Genomic DNA, 18,974 nt, shown 5'->3' with positions numbered 1-18,974 from the left:
TTCTTATCAAGATGACCTCTAGAAAATCAGAAAGGGCCTCAGAAGTCAAACAATGTTATTTGGGACACTATTCAGGAAGCAGAAGCCCAGGAAGGAGAGGTGACTTTCACGAGGTCAATAGCTTGCTTGTGAAATGTGAAAAGATGGCTTTTGATTCCCAATTCAAGCTTTTCTCTCGTGAAGCCATGCTGCCTCCCAACTCTGAAAAACTACTAAGAAATATAACTGTCCCATAAAAATAACACACCATTTATATCCCAGGAAAGAGTCATGTCTAAACAGGCAATGGTCCTGTGTCACAGGAGGACGGCTACTTGGGCCCAGGAACAATGAGCCAGCTGCCAGAGGAGCTGAAGCTGTTGTTCTCTTCCCAAGATATTGTGAAGATGTATGGTGTACGCATGAAATCTTGGTCAAACTACCTTCAGGCAGTGTGGAACCAGATCCCTAAAGAAACTCCTGCACCTATGAAGTTTCTCACGTGTTTATTTCCTAAGGACAGTGGGGTTGACCTGACCAGATAGCTGTGAGTTCCTGAAGCATCCCTGTAAGGGACTTCACAGTTTGAGATATCCAAACGTGACAGATTTGAGCAAAGTATACTTAGCTATAGCATTTCATTTAAAAAAAAAAAAAGAAAGTTGAACTGGCTTGGAGATTGGTAAAGTCTTTGTAAGTCCTGAAGGGAAAGAGAACCACGTTTAATTGAAAAGCACTGTCCATTCTGACACGCAGTACTGGTCTGAATGACCCACTGCCAGTTTGGGTAACTTTTTATTCTTTCAAATCCAGGATGTTAATCAACTCCAGGACACTTTCTATCATTCTAACACGCCTTCCTTCAAGAGCAGAAGTATTGTCTCACTTCTGACATTAAGTCAAAGGATTATCATTTTTGAACAGCACAGCTTTCAGATTAGTAGTAAGCCAATTCAAAATTAAAAAAAAAAAAAGAAAATAGGAAAAAAAAAAAAAAACAGGAGCTTTGCACTGCTGACATCCTGGCCCATAAGCGGCTCTCCTTTGAAATGGCAAGAAGAAACTGGTCTCAAAGGCACTTTCTCATAGGCTGCCAACTGCAGAGGGATTATTTTGCAGGGGATGCTTAACTGGTCAGACTCGGACTTGTTTCAGGGTGTGTCTTCATTCCTCCAAGAGGTCTGCCCTGGGCAAGACTGCATTCATTAGTAATTACAAAACAAAAATCCAGAGCTGGCAGCCAGTGGGAGATTTTTCTACACGGATGTGCACCTCCCACGTGCTCTGGTCACAGACACGACTGGGCTGGTAAGAGGGCCCGACGGATCCGTGCCAGGCGCAGACACAAGTCTTCCATTCTGACACGGAGTTGCTGCCAAGCGGGAAGAAGCCACATCCTTCCTCATCCTGAGTCCCCGTCCTAAATCGAGTGGTTGTTCAGACGGGGGAAGCACAGTGGGGAGGGAGGAGGCGATATCACTAGTTGGTGTTAATTGTAACAAGGGCAAACCTTTATTCCCAAGATAAAGTTTCTAAGTGAATTCAAGACAGAATCTCAAGGCCGGAAAGGCCCTCAAGTGTCACTTTGATTCAAACTTCTTTTTGCGATATTCAATTCTCCCTGTAAGATCCTTGCCAAGTGGATGTACGGGGCCTCTTTAAATATCTCTAGCGATGGTGAAATCATTACTAGTTTACTTTTATATGACCCGAACTGTGTAAGTATCTCGTTATGTTGAGCAGGACTCTGACCCCCTGGAATTTCTACCTACTTGTCCTGGTTGAGGTCTCTGGAACCATGTCAGGAACGTGCCTCTCTCTTCTATGGACACCTTTGGACATTGAACCCAGTGGTTCCGATATTTGAGACATCATTTCCATGTCTCCATAGAGCTCTCTACTTGTCTCTCCAAACCTCATAGTGAGAAAAGCATACTAAGAAAATGAAAATGCCATTAAAATGGGAAGAATTGGCATCTGTTGGTTACTGCAGCTCCTATGCTAGCTAGGCTTAAGAGGAAATTGAAAAAGGAGAATGGAAAGCAATAAGAGGCCAGAAACTCCAATGACCATGGGCTAGCTCACCCAAGCTGGGTTTCTGGGGAACTGTCGGACAGATCAGTGGAGTAACTAAAGATTGTTTACAAGATTCTCATGTGCATGTAAGCTATGGGATGGGTCCCTGACATAGAGGGGACACCGCAACACAGTGAATCAAAACACATGGCTTCAGCATACGCTTCGGAGTCACACAGACCTAGCCTCAAATCCTCTATAGCTGTGCAAGCTTCTTTACCATGCTGAGTTTCCTTATTCATGGATGGGGTCAGTAAGACATCTTACGGAATCAGAGGTATGAGGATCATGTGAGATAATTTTATAAGGCACCTGGCACATAGAAAGCACTCCAGTTTCTTGGATATTATTGTTTTTTATTACTAGAAGTCTAGGCTTCAATTCTCCTTAACTTTCCCCTACACACTGTAGCAAATTCAGGAAACAGAAAACCCACCTGTTTGGTAGAGAGAAATGAGGGCAGTTCTCACGGGGGAGAACCAAAGCAGGAGAAGCAGCATATTATAGTAGAAAGTACACTGTACTAGAACTTGGAAGGCCAGGTATAGACAGGTTTGACTGACTAAACCAGGGACATCCTCTTCTAGCCTATTTGCAAAGCCAGCAATTTAATCTTTTCAACCCTACGATTCAGTATTCTCAGAGAACCATTAAAAGTACTCCTTTTTTCCGTCTTACCCCTAGGTTCTTTATGACCTTTTTTTTTTTTTTACCTTAGTTTCCATATATATGTGTTAGCATACGATATTTGTTTTTCTCTTTCTGACTTACTTCACTCTGTAGGACAGACTCTAGGTCCATCCACCTCACTACAAATAACTCAATTTCGTTTCTTTTTATGGCTGAGTAATATTCCATTGTATATATGTGCCACATCTTCTTTATCCACTCATCCGATGATGGACACTTAGGTTGCTTCCATCTCCTGGCTATTGTAAATAGAGCTGTATTTGAGCAGTTCTATTGTAAATAGAGCTGCAATGAATACAGACCTACTAGAGAATGGACTTGAGGATATGGGGAGGGGGAAGGGTAAGTTGGGACGAAGTGAGAGAGGAGTGGCATGGACATATATACACTACCAAATGTAAAATAGATAGCTAGTGGGAAGCAGCCGCATAGCACAGGAAGATCAGCTCGGTGCTTTGTGACCACCTAGAGGGGTGGGATAGGGAGGGTGGGAGGGAGACACAAGAGGGAGGAGATATGGGGATATATGTATATGTGTAGCTGATTCACTTTGTTATACAGCAGAAACCAACACACCACTGTAAAGCAATTATACTCCATTAAAGATGTTAAAAGAAAAAAAAAGGTACTCCTTTTAATGGCAGCTAGAAAGCTTGATTCCTGTATGCCCCTTCCTGCTCTCCTGAGCCGCGTCTCTACATTAATAACAGCAACAGTTCTAGACGTCCCAAAGTATAGCACCTGAAGTTGTCACCCTAACTTGCTATGCCATAGGGACCCCCTAAGTGGACAAAACACTTCAGGGGTGCATTGACTGGAGGTTATAGCTTTCTTATTCACTTGCTGTTCACTGTTGAAATCTCAGCGATACAGCACTGGGTATAAGGGTGTTTTGAATAGGTAAGACAAGTGAGTGAGCTGCTTGCTTTTTGAGCTACTTGCCTTTTGACAAGTAGAAAGCCAGGAGGTATGATTTTCCAACATTCAGGAGTATGTGCTTGGAAGCACTGTCAGGGAAGACTTATGGAATGGTCTAATTCAAAGATCGTGTGGATCTCCCGGGGATGCTAATGTACCTGCTCAGGTATGCTCCTGTAAAGAAGGCTTTCCTCTTTGCCCTGTGTTTGGTGTTCTGCACTTTGAGGGAAGGCAGGAAAAATCCTGCAGGAGGGTGAGGAATCAGACAGCTGGAACTGTAACACCTGGGTTACAAGGGGCCTGCTCTCTGGGTGGGAACAGACCTTAAAGGTAATGAAGTCCAAAAACTAAGGACAGATTTAGAATAGGACACAGCAGAACCAGAGATGTGTCCCAAGAAAATTATCAGGCAGTGGTGTATTGAGTGAAATGAAGGGATGAGTGATAGAAAGGTGTCCACTGAATGAATCTATGGAACTGCAGTAAGCGCTCTTGAGTCATCAGGGGCTAAGTGGTCGCTTGATGGCTATCACATCTGAACTTCAGTTTTCTCACTTATACTAATTCAGACCAAACTGACCTTGCAGAGTTGTTGTCAAATCAAATGCGATAATGGACATGCGAGTAATTTGCAGATTGTTAGGCACTGGACCGACATATGGGGACACTCCTATTACCACTCAGTAAAACCAAAAAGCATTATTTTACTAAGTGAAATTTATTTATTACTAAGTGAAATTTACTAGGTAATATTTATTTTATAGGATTTTCCTCTCAAAATGATACTGGCGTGGTTCATAAGCCAATTTCATTTCAGTCAGTGTTCCAATTACATATACACTTTCTCTTCCTCTTCACATACCACAGGCAGAAGCATCAGGGGATTTTAAAGAACAGTGATCTAGGTATGCCATGAGGATATTATAGCTGACAATATTAGCCCTAGATCAAATCAGCTTGGCTTGCAATGTACACAAATATTTTTTATTCCCAGGATGGTCCTGAACAACCTCTTATGATGACTCTGAGTCACCTCCCTCGTGAGAATAGAAAAGAGCTCTGGGAATGCAAATTTTCTTCCTTGGATTATTATAATGCTCATTAATTGCCCCACCTATTCCCTTTCGAAGCTCCAATGCTTTGCATTGCCAGACCTGTCTAAAACACAGGTCTGATTACACCCTTCCCTTGCTCAAGAATATTCAGTGCTTCTCCCTGTCTTACAGGACTAAACACAAATTGCTCAACAGAGTATGTAAAGTCCTTAAAATACAGCCTCTGCTCACCTTTTTAAAGTCTGATCTTCAATGACCCCAGTGCTCATATACCATCTCCTGGTCAAACTGGGCTCTGCCCCAGCAAGACACCCGATTCCCTCCTTCCCTTTATGTTTTCACCCCATTCCCTTTATCTGTCGTATCACTTGTGGTTTTTAACTGTGTCAATTTAGTTCAACTGGAATTATGTTTTCCAGAGTCCCCTTCTCTGCATTGTTCTAAGTTAGGGTTGACCACAGGGAAATGTGCATGAGATCTGGAGGGAAGAAGTGAAGCAGTAGAACTGCTTTGGGAGGGTCTGTCTAGGCACCTGGGTGCTGTTGCAGCTCATGCACCTTATTGCTGATCTGATGGCTCACCTCCTAGGTGGGGGCAGCAGCCAGGCCCACGGCTCCTTCAGCTCCTGCTAGATCCCCTCCTTCAACATCTTCATGCCCAAAGCCAGGTAAGTATGAAGCTCCATGGCTAAGAGCACCAGCTCCTTCTTCAGGCCACCCATACAGTATGGTTAGATCCAGACAGAGATAGTTAAGGGCTGCAGTTTGGCCCCAGGTTGACCTCTTGCATTTCACTTCCAGCATTTCTTTTTTTTTTTTTTTTTTTTTTCGGTATGTGGGCCTCTCACTGTTGCGGCCTCTCCCGTTGCGGAGCACAGGCTCTGGACACGCAGGCCCAGCGGCCATGGCTCACGGGCCCAGCCGCTCCGCGGCATGTGGGATCTTCCCAGACCGGGGCACGAACCCGTGTCCCCTGCATCGACAGGAGGACTCTCAGCCACTGCGCCACCAGGGAAGCCCCACCACTTCCAGCATTTCTTCCTGACTGCCCGCCTAACACAGGCAGGGGCAACAGACTTCCTCACTGGCTCCTTCTCAGGGTACTTAGTGACTCCCAACTGCCCCTTTTGGGGTTTTCTTTGCCCACCTTCTCCCACAATTGTAAGACTAATCCCTATGATAAATTCCACATTCCATTTCATTCATCCATATCATTTCTGCTTCCCTGGTCGGACCCTAGCTCATACGTCACTCCTCCCCACCAATCTATGTCCAAAACCTGCCTGTCCATCATTTCAAGATTTACTTCAAATACCACTTCCTCATAAACCCCTTCCTGAGTGACACAGTTGCCTCTTCCTTTGAAACGTCAAAATATTTTACCACATATCTTTTAAAAGTTCTGTCATATACTCTTAGACTAATCCAAATATTATATAAGTTGTATTACAACCTCTGGTGCATCTTATTTTTCACAATGATCTATAAATTCTTATTCTTCTGGAGTTGTGTTAGCGTGATTGCATTTTAATCTCCAAATCTCACCAGTGTCTTAACTACAGAAGGATCTCAAAAAATGTTTAGTGTCCAAAAGAGTAAATGAATTATCCATGCAACTGCTCCCTTTTTAATAACACAGGTAAGGAAAACCCAATGCTACTGTGTATGGTGTAGCCTCACTTATACGGAGACTATTTCTAGAGCCACTTTAGTTTTCCATTCTCTTCCCTTGGAGAAGAGCCTCTCCAATCCGAATCCAATGCTTTTTATTATCTTATACATGGTTCTAATAAAACTCGTTAGCCGGCTCCATAGTCCACAATAGAGCAAAAACAGCTAATTGTATGGAGAATAGATAACTGCTAGAGCAAGACATGCTGAAAGCAAGACGTAATAGCAGACAATGAAAGAGAAAGCAGACAGAACATTTATGAAAATCCGATTACACAAATTTAAAGTATACCAGTTTGGGGCCATTTAGTATATAGGTAAATGATCTCATCTTAATAAATTCTAAAGGAATTACAGCCCATTCCAATAAACTGTCCTGAGTCACCAACATTTAGTAATGCTACATATTTTAGAATAATCTCCCTCTGAAACTAATTTTTTAAACAAAACATTTAAAAGAAAGTTACATATTGAAATGTCACCATTAAAGAATCCCATAGTAGCTCCCATTCTCAGAAAAAAAGAGGATTTTTATTTTTTATTATGCATTTATTCAACAAATAAGTAGTGAGAGTCAACTATGATTAAGGCACTGTTCTCATGTGTGTGTGTGTCTGTGTGTGTGTGTGTGTGTGTGTGTGTGTGTACTTTTCCTCCAAGGAAATCATCAAACTTGGGAGAAGTGGGACAATAAAAATTACACCTTTTGAATATCTCATAAAGCAAAAAACTAAATAAATAAATAGCAGTCATTGTAAATCAGCACCACATTGGTTTCTTACAAAAAAGCAAGTAAATGCAGCCAACAAAATAGGACTGAGTTCATAGTTGCCAGCTTCTTGCAGGGCAAAATAAACTGTCAACTAGAATGAAGCTGCTTGCCTTCCCCACACAGCCTTTGCCTCATTTCTCTGCCAAGCATCTCTTCCCGGCAGGGAAGGTCCCTGGAGACTCTACAGGTGTTACAACCCTGTACAGTTTGCTTTGGAAGAAAAATCTGGAGAAAAACACACATAAGAAATACTTGTTTTCATCATCACAGCCCCCAATACACACAAGGAGGCAACTGTGGCACTTTCTAAATTTTCCCCCTGGTTTAATTCACATAGGTTAGAAATAGGATTGAATGAAAATAAAGCACTCAGCACAGGTCCTAGCACACAAGAATCACTGGATCAATATCAGTGATTATGATTAGAAGGGGTCCTAAACGTGCGGCAAGCTGTGTAAATTAGCCTTAAGTGTTATCTGGGACAAAATTTGAGTCTTCGGCTGTTTTTTCTTTGTCACCCAGAATGCTCTGGGGCCACCACCAGAATATAAAATAATTTTTCAGCAAGCCAGCTTTGGCTGGGGAGAAGGATGGGCAGTGCTGCCTGCAGGGATGTTTGGAGTAGAGAAACAGGGCGGTCCTACAGCACCTTTGCCCCCATGCAGTTCCCCAGGAGTGCCATGCTGAGGGCAAGGTACCAGGATGGATCCTGGAACAAAATTAACATCACTGATTATATGATTGGATTTTTGGCTTTGATTTTTAAAGGAAGTGAATAAAACTAGCACAACTGAAAAACTAAGGAGTATGTAAGTGTAAGCATGTTTGGGGAGGTTGTTTTAGTTCAAAAAATAAAAATAGCTTAAGTGGACTGAGCACTAATTAAATTGCAGGCACTCTGCTAAGTACTCTATAAACATATTTAATCCTAAAACAGTTCTATATCCTTATGCCAATAACACAAACGAGGAAACAGGTTTAGAGATGTGAAGTAATTTTACTATAGCCCAGGGGTAGTAAGTAGCATTACCCTGCCCAGGTTATCTCAGTCTAAAACCCACACGTTTACTACTATATGCTAATGAAATAATGCAATTTAAAAGGTCACGCATTCATTCACTGATTCAATACATTTATTGAGCTATTCCTTCACAGGAGGCACCGTGAAGTGGGACTAGTAGAGATAAATAAAATATTCAGGGTCACTTCTTACAATCACAGGGCAGTATGGTATAGTGGTTAAGCTTGCCCAAGTTCAAATACTGACTCTACTGTCAACTAAGTCTGTGAGCTTGGGCTCAGTTTTCTCTTCTGTAAAATGGTGATTATAATAGTACCTGCCTCTCTTAAATTTATTCTGAGATTTTGATAAGCTAATATTTGTAAAGCTTATATTATTACGAGCCATGTACGAGCCTGCATATGCATGTGTGTCAGTAAAGACTTCATGGAGGAGTTCTACCTCTTGAGAGAAGAGTTAGGCGCCTTTTAGACTTTTAGAGCCAGAAAGAAGAAATTGATCTAATATGGAATTAAATTTGCCTTTCACACACTCACTCTTCAGGACGGCAGATTTCAGAAACTGGTACCTAAAATCTCATAAAGAAATAGCTCTAGGTCCAGTGTTTTGAGGGACTGATTACATAAAACACCTACACAAGAACTGTAAAATTTCCAGCTGAATTGAATTGATCAACAGCACTTAACATATCCATCTATTACTTAGTGCATTCGGAAAAAATCATGATACCACTTGAGAAAAGGAAAAGGAATCTGATTTTGCCTATTTAGCCTGCTTTTATCTGTTGTTTTGTTGGACATTCTAATGGGAAAGAAAGGCCATGAATGACAGATCAATGAGACTGAACTGTCTTCTCATTTGTCCTTAGGAACCTACATGAGGTCAGCACAGTTTACCTCTTCATCTTAGAAATGAATTCTTCCATTCTCCTTCACTCTCTGTTTGAGGTTCCAAATATGTCAGACCTGGTCATCATTCTACTTTAGTCCTTTCAGTGACTTCCTGCTACATTTTGCATAAAATCCAAACTCCTTACCTTGGCTTGTAAGGTCAGCCTGATCTAGCCCCTGCTTATCTTAGAACCTCAGTTCCAGCCCTTCTCTCCCTCTTACCAGGCCCTGCCACCTCAACCGTGAACAGATCGACCCTGGCTCCTTCTCAGGCTTTTTTTTTTCTTAGCTCAGACATCACCTTCTCAGAGGTGTCATCCCTGACTACCCTATTTAAAATTGCCTCTCCTCCACAGCCCTCCAACACTGTTGCTGTTGTCACTGTTTTAATCTCAGCCCCTTATTTCTTACCCTGAAATCACTTGTATGTCTTCTGTTTATTTGTTTGTTGTCCGTTCACACACACACATATATATATATATATATATATTTTTTTTTTTTTTTGGATATCTCTCCCAAACTATTCTTAGTAATGCTAACAGCAAGGAATTACCTTAACACCTCTGCCTCCCGAGGCAATTTTGGATAACTTCTAAATGTATGTACACACTTACATCTACACACATACATATGCATACACATAAATTTATACTTCAATATTCTAAATATATGGTCAATATTCTAAATATATATGCCCACATATATATATGTATATGTGTATAAGTGTATATATATATATATATGTGTGTGTATATATAACAAATTTTTTATTTCATTATTATATATCTATATAATTCATTTCCTTATCTATTTTTTTCTACTCATTGAGGATAAATAATACTAACATCTATACTTTTATTTATTCATCATTTACTCATGATGCTATTTGCATCATTTAGGCAGATACTATTTGCTAAGACACTATTTTAGGCACCCAGGATACAGCAGTGAGGAAAACAAAGGTCCCTGCCCTTGTAGATTTGACACTCTAGTGGGGCTAAACTAAACAGTTGACAGGCTAAACAAATTAATTAAGTAGTATGTGGAAGCTGATAAGGTGACAACCGCTATGGACAAGAGAAAAAGTTGAGCAGGGTAAGTGAGATCAGGAATGGCAGGAGTGGAGATGGGAATAGATATAGATATTGAGGTCTAGCTAACCAGGAGATAGCAAGAGCAGGCTTATTACCATTTTACAGAAAAGGAAACTAAGTCTGGACAGGCTAAGCAAGCAGTACCTAGGATTCAAACCCAACTCTGACTTCAAAGCCAGCCAACTTTTCACCACCCACTTTATCCATTCAACCCCCAAACCCTGCTACTGTCTCACAATGTAATTGGAAAACTGAAGTTTAATCTTCCAGAAAAGAGCTATTGAGTGTGTATTATCGTTCTCAAGTGTCCATCATTTCTTTAAGTGGAAAAACCACCTATATCTATTTCAATGAGAGTCTAGCTTCTTCCATGTGCACTAAATTAGCTCAAAAGAAGAAAGTAGAAAATGTGCACTCATAATGTTACAGTCCAAATTAAAGCTAAATATTTTATCCCTTTACTGCTTTGCAGAAGATTATGGTAATTAATGGTGATAGAGAGCTTGCTTTATATTTTTTTTAAAAAAGCTCTCTTTTTATTTCCCAAACAAAAAATGTCACTGTGCCTAACCCAGGTGTCTGTGTACTCCTCCCACCCCCAAACCTGGATCCAGAGGGAGAAAACAGTTTGCAGGTTGTGGGAATGTATCAGAATCACATCCTTAAGGACATAGAAAGTGTCTTTATGGATGTGACTCTTAACGCAGTGGTCACTTGTGATTCTCATTGAGGCCAAGGAGGCTGCCGGGTATCTGGATCTGATGATGCTCCACATGCCTGACATGCGGATGCCTCTGTGGAACTAAGAGTATGGATCTACTCTTAGCTTTTCATGGTGTCTCCTAAGTCATTACCTTCCAGGCACAGATTCATAGAACAACATGCCTTAGAGAGGACCTTGTCCAAGTTCCTCACTCTGGAGGTTAGAAAAAGGACTCTTAGAGAAGGAAAAGCCACTAACCAGTATCAGGGCTGTTGCACTGAATGATTGAGGGGGAAAAAGCATAACCTTGGAGTTAGAAATCTAGTCTAGTCTAGAAATCTAGTCTAGAAATCTAGTCTAGAAATCTAGTCTAGAAATCTAGTCTAGAAATCTAATCTAGAAGTCCCAACTCCACTATTTGCTGGCTGTGTGACCTTAGAAAATATTTAGCCTCTCAGACTCGGGATGTAGAATGGTGTTGAGAACAATTACTTTGATTACCTCAGATTATTGTAAGAAAAAAATACTTGCGTGCATGTGCGTATATAATAACAAGCATTTTCAGGGCTTAAGATTCTATTAAAAAAAACTGTTAATTTGAATCTAGGTCTTCTACTTTCTAATCCAATATTGATTTGGGCATGCAGTTGAATATCTCTGTAGTTGTTAATCATAATGAAGGTTAAAATCCCCATGTACCAGGCTCTTACCAAATGTTTTGGCACCTGACTGACACCTACCAAAAGCTGGATGAAATGGGTTCTATTATCCCCTTTTTACAGATGATAAGAATAAAGTAGGGATAGACGAAATAACTTGTCTAAGGTCAAATCCAGGGAAGGTGGTCTGATGCTAAAGCCCATGATGTTACACAACCACAATTTTAGGTCACCATAGCATCTAACCATAACTGGCGTAAGGAACTATGTTATCTATGAAAAGAACATTTTCAGAAATGACGGGTTCTCTTTTCTGTTGCCTTTAGCACTGATTGGGAAAAGAGGAAGCCAGTGTCATCATAAGGACTTATGTGTCAGACAGGAAGAAACTACAGGCATCTCCTACATATAAACTAGACATAAAAGGTCACCTGCCCTCATGTCCAATTATATCAAATAATAGCTGGACTGGTATGAATTCTTCACTGCTTTTAGAAAGTGAGATCAAAGCTCACTGCAGCTGCCCACTTCCCTGGAAACTTCCTACTTTCTTTCAGGTAATTTATTTAGGACACTTGACACTGGCCTTGCTGTCAGTATATGCAAGCATGAACTTCAGTGTCATCCTTCATTGTGCTTGCTGCAAAATGTTCTGTATTATTGGGATAAAAATGTCTTTTTCCATGATTGAGCCAGTGATGTTCAATCTTATTAGAGTCTGTGACTCCTTATTATTTGTCTGATTTTGTGACCACAAAATTAAAAAAAAATAAAATAAAGTTACCTTATTAGTCTGTAGAGATGGCCTTTGAAATAATTAATGATATGATAAAGTATGAGAAAACTAGAAAGCCAATGCTGGGCGTACCTGACACAGCATGAATCCATCATCTATTTAACTCAACCTTTTGGGTACAGGGCACTGTGCTAGGCATGGGGCAGGATAAACCATGCCCTCAGCTGCTTGGGTGCTAATCAGGGACTTGGACAAGAAGACAAAGGGACAAATTACTGGCCCACAGTTAAAAAAGAAACGTAAAAAAATTTTTTTTTAACTATAATAGAGAGAGAAAGAATATGTTACAAGCATATAAAGGGTTCTCCAAAACTGGGAAGAATCAAGAAGGGATTGGAGTAGTAGGTTTGGGAAGGAAAGCAGGGGAAAGGAGATGGCACCTGAGGCGGCGTGAGGACACAGGGAGGGGACATTTATGGATCTAGTTATACGAGTCCTGAGCTCTTATGCTGCGCTGTCTAGTAAACATGGGATAGTAGACCGAAGAGCTTTGTGCTCAGGCACGCACATTCTAATTCTCACTAATTGGATAACTGTGGGCAATTCTCTAAGTCTCTCAGAACCTCAGTTCTTTCATCTGTAAAAGGTAGACAATAATATGGACCTGAGAGTTATTTTTATGCTTAAATGAAATGACAGAAATACATGCACCAATGAATACTGATTTCCCTCGCCCTCCTCTGTTTAACCAGAAAATAGATTTCTTGGCATAATACAAGCAGGGTATTTTCTCTTTATTCCCCTTTCAATCTTTAGCCTTGACTTTTACAAAGAGATGTGGCAATAGAATTTCAGAGTTGAAAGGAATCTTAAAAAAAATATAACAACGTATTGCAGCCGAAGAGCCTTAGAGATGAACTAGACCAGCTGTCTCATACTTTAGGCCCAAAGGTAAAGCGACTTCCCAGGCACAGGCAAGATAATACCAGGATCAGAAAGACAGGATGGGGATGGGTGGGTCATGGGTCCTAATCCAGGTCCTCAGTTCTAGTCCAGGGGCTGCACAATTTCAGGTCTTTCCTAGCTCTGAAATGAAATGCAGAGATGAGTCTCAGCATTGGAGCTTGCTTTGTGCTATGCGATAAGGTCCTGCTACTTAACCTCTCTGAGTCTCAGGTGCCTCAAAGAATACACAGGATTACTGCCAGGACCGAATGAGATGACAAGACGTAAAACACTCAGTACAAGCCATGATGGAGTTCACTAAAGGGCAGCTATTAAATTTTGATTTTCACAACTGAACAGACTAATAAACTGAAAGAACTCATGGCAGAAGAAAGAATTCATGTTCATTAAACGCCTCCTATGGAAAAGGCACTGAGAAAGAGACTCAAGCTTCTAGGTAGGCATCAGTGTTCCTGTTTCCCAGCTGAGGAGACCGAGGCACATCTCAACATAATAACTTGCCTGAGGTACCCTCCAGACGCTAAGACTCCACACTGCCACAGCTGCTAGAGCTAGGCTAGAACATGGTCAGGCTAGAAGGAGGTCTCCTAACAACCTCGTCAGTGCAAACCATGCATTCTCACTTTCAAAAAGGAGGAAAAAAAAAAAAAGAGCAAATCAGTAGCTAACCTGGTTTAATCCCCCGAAATATAAGATACCAAATGTTCTGTAACCTTCCTGTTCTTTGGGGTTTTTATTTCTCCCACAGATCAATTTCCAAAATGAGCAAAGAGCACAGTAGGTGGCTCTCTTTAATATTTCACGGCCAAGACAATAGTGACTCAACAGATCCTACATCTGTGTCACCAGCAAAAGCCTGACCAAGTTGAGCAACAAATGAAACTGTGTGTATATTGGAGATAACCTTTACTTTTTTCTTCTGCTTCTTCCTCTGATTTTCTCCAGCTACATTCTGCTTTTCTAACTGTGCCAGGTAAGATGCCGCTGACTGCCTACCTTTTGGCAAAAGCAAACATATGCTTCCAAAGGCCAAACTCAAGGAGCACAGCGTTTCTCCCCAAACTGCCTTTGCAAGCCTGTCTGCTTGCTGCAAAGCAAAGAAACCTAAAGGCCTGTGGGAAGTCTCAACTGATAAATGGCCCCATTGCCTGGGCCGGAAACAGATCTGTTCATTTTCCTACATAAGCCTGCAGCCGTCAGTTTCCACAGGGAGGATTGAAACTCCAGACCAATGATCAGCATCACCAGCCAGCAGTGGCCTTTCCTGCGAATGCTGCCTCTGTACACTGTTCACTATATTCCATCCTTTCCGACTTCGGAATTGGCAAAAGAAGAGAAAAATGGTATGGTCACTCATGGTATTCGTTCCTCAATCTTAACAGCCTGTGTATTAGCACGAGGATGGCAGAAACAAGAAACCACTCAGAACAGGAAGAAAAACATGACACAATTCTAAGCTTTATGTCTTCATAGTACGCTTACTCCTAGGAATTGAAGGTACATTACTTCAAACACATGTGAGTAGGCAGGCTGCCTTAGAGAGCATCACCCTGAAACTTCCTCTCCTGAGAGCTGGTCCCGCTATAGTTCTCTTAGCAAGGAAATATCCTCTTTGGGACAAAAAGGATACCCTGAAATCACCAAACAAATAAGGTCAACCCAACAACTGAAGTAAATTGTTAAAGATCTCATTGGAGAGACGACAGGGTGTGATGGAAAAGCCCTTAACTAGAAGTCAAAAGCTGTGATCTGTATTCCCAAGGCTGAAACTTATGAACCATGTGACCCTGGGCAACTTCTCATTTCTCTGACTCTTATTCAATTGTTTTCTCAATAAACTGAGATCAACTAAGAAGCAATATCATTTAATGAGCACTTACTCACTACATGTACTTTACATTATTCTACTTAATTTAATCCTCACACGCATCCTTGGGGTAAGCATTTTTTTTTTACTTTAGAATTGGATAAAACAGAAACTCTAAATGGTGAAATAAATTGCTTAGTATTACCCAGCTACATAGGAATTAGAGCTGAAATCTGAATTTGATGACAAAACCAGCTTTTTTCATACTTTATCATATCATTATATTATCCTTCCACTATTAATATGTCTGCCATGTCCTTCTCTCAAGGCTACTGCAAGTAACAAGGAAGATAATATATATGGAATACACTGTGGAAATTTTAAAGTTTTATATATATATATATATTTGGTAACAAATAATCTCTATAAGGAGAAAGGGTATAACTGAGTATCCTTTCTTTAAAAAACCAGAACTAAAAGGAATTAGCTTTCAATCTCCCATCCCCTTGTTCTGACCTTATTTTGAACATTCTCCTTTTCCCTACAAGTCCCCAGTCTCTCAGGCACGCGTTCAGATGTATCCTGGCCAGCTCATCAAATGCATGCACACGGAACAGGCTGACGGAAGCAAGCGATCCAATCCTCGGCAAATGTCTGGTGCGGGAGCTACCTAAGAGGGTACCACCAAACTCTTTCCTTTCCTCAAGGTGTATCACATCCCTGCTCTGCATACATCAGTAACACAGGCATATGTGATGGACTGTGGAGCAGGTAGCCAACTATAAATACTGCATGCTCAGTTCAGGGACTTATGGCATAGCCAGGAGATGATAGTAAAAACTGTATGAAGTCAATCAGAATAAAATCAATTGTTATGAGCCAGGTGGGGGGTATGTAAAGGACACTATTTCACTTTAAAATACCAATAATGCCAATAATAAAGGAAGCCTGGTGAGGGCACATGTGGATATTTGTGTTTATATGAGGTAAGTTTGTGTCCAAAAGGGACTGAATTTAGCAGCATCACTGTATAATCCAAAAGAAACACACGGGGATCTTGTTGTTTGCCTATATTAGCTGAGAAATATAAAGCTGCTTGTCTGACCTGACACAGGGGGAATAAAAGGCTTAGAACAGTCTGTGACATAGATGAAACTTGCAACTTCTCCTCTTGTCTTTCTACCTCTCATCCAATTCAAGACCCTCTTTGCCGGTAAAGGATGCCTCAGATCAAAGTTTCACAGACCTGAGGCTTGGCCTAAAAACTAGCAGGGCATTGGCATCACTGGGAAACCTTTTATACACCAAGTCAAGCATCTACGATCAAAGTCACATGTAGAGGGCGTTCAGAAAACACTATAAAAGAGCTGTTCAAACTCCAAAGAAGAAAAAAACACAACATCTAGATTAAAAAAAAAAAAAAGTCACTCTATCTGAAAATTCAGCTTCCTAAAAACCCACTGTCTCCAAGGTTACTATGCAGTAACATTTATAATTGTTGCCATCAATGTCAAACTGAACAGGTGCCAAGCCAGGCACTGTGCTAACCATGTTATTTGAATTATCCCGTTTCATCCTCCCAAGTGCCCTAAGGGCTCATTGTGACCGTGAAAATCTCCATTTTATGGCTGGAAAAAAAACAAAAACCAAAACAAAACTGAGTATCAGAAAGATTGGATAACTTGCCCAAGTTCACACGGCTAATAGGTGGCAGAGATGGAGTGAAGGCCAGGTAAATCCTTCTTCTCAGCTGGTAGCTAACCTTAGCGGTGTTTCACAATTTCACAACCAGCGGGCGGAGGCAAGACAGACTGGGAACTGGTTCTTAAAGGAAACGGCAGAAGTTTGCTTTTGTGTTTGTGATTTTTCTCTTTAACTCAGCTTCCTTGTTCCCTCCCAGGACTTAGAAGTGACAGGGGGCTATGGCTCCGTGAGGTCAGCTATTCCTGTAAGAGAAGCATCCTATTTCCCACAGGACGACCGGCCCCGCTTCCCCTGGGGCTGGAGAGAGCACTGTACCAAACGAGGTGACTGACGCCCGGACGTCCCTCACCTCTCCACGGACTCTACCAGGAGTCTGACGGACACCCTCGGCGGGGCATCTTTCTGAGAAAACAGGTCAGCGGAAGAGAAAGAGAGGCTGCAAGCAGCCTTTACCCAGGCTGTCACAGGTCCAAGCTGGAAACGACGTGATACCCAGTGGCAACGCTGGGACACACTGCCCCCTTCTATCCTCACCGTTCACAGCAGCACTCCAGAGAGACCAAGGCCGGGGGTATACCGGGGTACATCCCTTAAAGAGCTGGGAGAGGGCTGCAGTGACGCGCAGCACTCACACAACTGCGTTACTTAAATGCCTACAAAGCGAAGACGGGACTTTGGACAGTGGGTTCGAGTCCTGCCCACGGCAATAACTTAGCTGTGATCTATCCCAGCCGCTGCCTTGCTCTGTGCCTCAGTTTGCCCTTCTGTAAAATAGGGTTGAAGGAGACGATGCGTAAGAATCCTTCCACCTTGAGATTCTCTAGATCGGTGATCCCCCGAGCTCTCATCACCGCGCGAGACTCACCTTTCCTGGGAGGCAGAGCGGGAGCAGCGAAGGCGGCGGGGATGGGTGCAGGATCGCCCAGCACCGCGTCTTTCGGTGCGCTTGGCCAAAGCAGAGTCCCGGGGACCCGGATCCGGCCAGTCTTCCAGCAACGAGCCTCTTACTTTCCGCCGCACTTTCTTTTTTCCCCCTTTGGGGCTCCTCCCCTGCCGCTGCGCGATTGGCCGGCGCTGCGCGGCTCCCGCTCCACCCGGCGCCTCGCCAGCCACCAGCGCTTCCCAGAGCGGAGGCCGCGGGGCGGCACCGAGAGCGGCCCCGCCCGCGGCGAGGAGGAGCGGCGCCAGGCCCGCGGTCGGCAAGAGGCTGCGCTAGGCCCTTCGGCCGCCGGCTGGAGCGCGCAGGAAGGGACAGCGTGGGTCCTGCAGCTTGGCACCATACCAGGCGCTCTGGGGAGATGCGTCCCCGGCTATACACATAGACTCACACTTGCGCTCATTGCAACATCCTGCTCTCACAATCGAGATCGCCTTTTCTTTCCTGCTCTGTGTATTTAGCTCTCGTGCTGCACCAAGGCCATAAATCAATTCAGGCCGCAGGATTTGAGCCCCCATCGTGTGCCAAGCCCAGAGCGCGACGGGAAGAAACAGACTCAATCTCGGTGGTCTGGCGCTCCGCTCCGCTACAAAAATGACAGTCATGGGAACAAACTACTGCTCAGGACAGCCAAACGGAACCTGTATTTTCCACTGGTGTATACCCAATGTGCCTAGGAAGGTGCCTGGCACAAAGTAGGCACTCAGTACATGTGCACTGAATGAGTGAATGAATGAAATAATCATTATAGAAGCAAACAATCTCAAAAGAATTACTCCCTTTCATGCACTCCCGTTTCTCCAGATTTCTGAGAGAGCCCTCAGCCACCCTCTAACACTCTAGATGGTAGTCTGTATACTCATCCTGAGAAGCTTTACAATGACTGTCAACTCCTTTGCTCAAGAATCTTCTCTTGTTCTCTATCGCTAGTCCATCACGATTTCTTCCTGACTGGCAAGGCCCTTCATCACTTTTCCCCATTTCTGGGACTCCCTAACAAAAGCTATCTACCAAGTTGACTTGTCTCTTCACACATGCTTTACTCCACCACCTCCATGACTTTTCTTCTGCTCTTAGAGTTACCTAATTGAATCGTATTTATTTATTTATCCAAGAAATTGAGATCCAAAGAAAGCAATTAAAGAGACGGGGGGGGGGGGAAGACAGGAAAGAAGAAAAGGTCCTCATGAACTAGTAGGTGGAAGTAGGAGGTACCAGTCTCTAGGTACCAGCTAAAGATGGACAGCAGTGCAAAACTCACACACTGCCCCTGCCCTCAAAGGGTTTAACTCCCCAA

The 18,974-nt window shown here is 42.5% G+C and overlaps 1 protein-coding gene across 4 annotated transcripts in view; it reads right to left on the bottom strand.

The window, feature by feature from the left end:
* IL1RAP (interleukin 1 receptor accessory protein) overlaps positions 1-17,812 on the bottom strand; it is a 124,919-nt gene extending 107,107 nt beyond the window's left edge. The window contains exons 1-2 of one of the 4 annotated variants that reach the window (XM_067738409.1): positions 17,606-17,812; positions 16,723-16,860 (exon numbers count right to left, since the gene is read on the bottom strand). The gene's annotated coding sequence lies outside the window, so the exon portion shown is untranslated. The remainder of the gene's footprint in view (positions 1-16,722; positions 16,861-17,605) is intronic. The other 3 variants (XM_067738408.1, XM_067738410.1, XM_067738411.1) reach the window with 3 other exon arrangements.
* Between the last annotated feature and the right edge of the window lie 1,162 nt (positions 17,813-18,974).

This window comes from Pseudorca crassidens, chromosome 5 (assembly GCF_039906515.1).
Source record: "Pseudorca crassidens isolate mPseCra1 chromosome 5, mPseCra1.hap1, whole genome shotgun sequence".
NCBI lineage: Eukaryota > Metazoa > Chordata > Mammalia > Artiodactyla > Delphinidae > Pseudorca > Pseudorca crassidens.
Note: the sequence above shows the minus strand (reverse complement) of the source record. Positions and strands in the feature narration are given on the sequence as shown.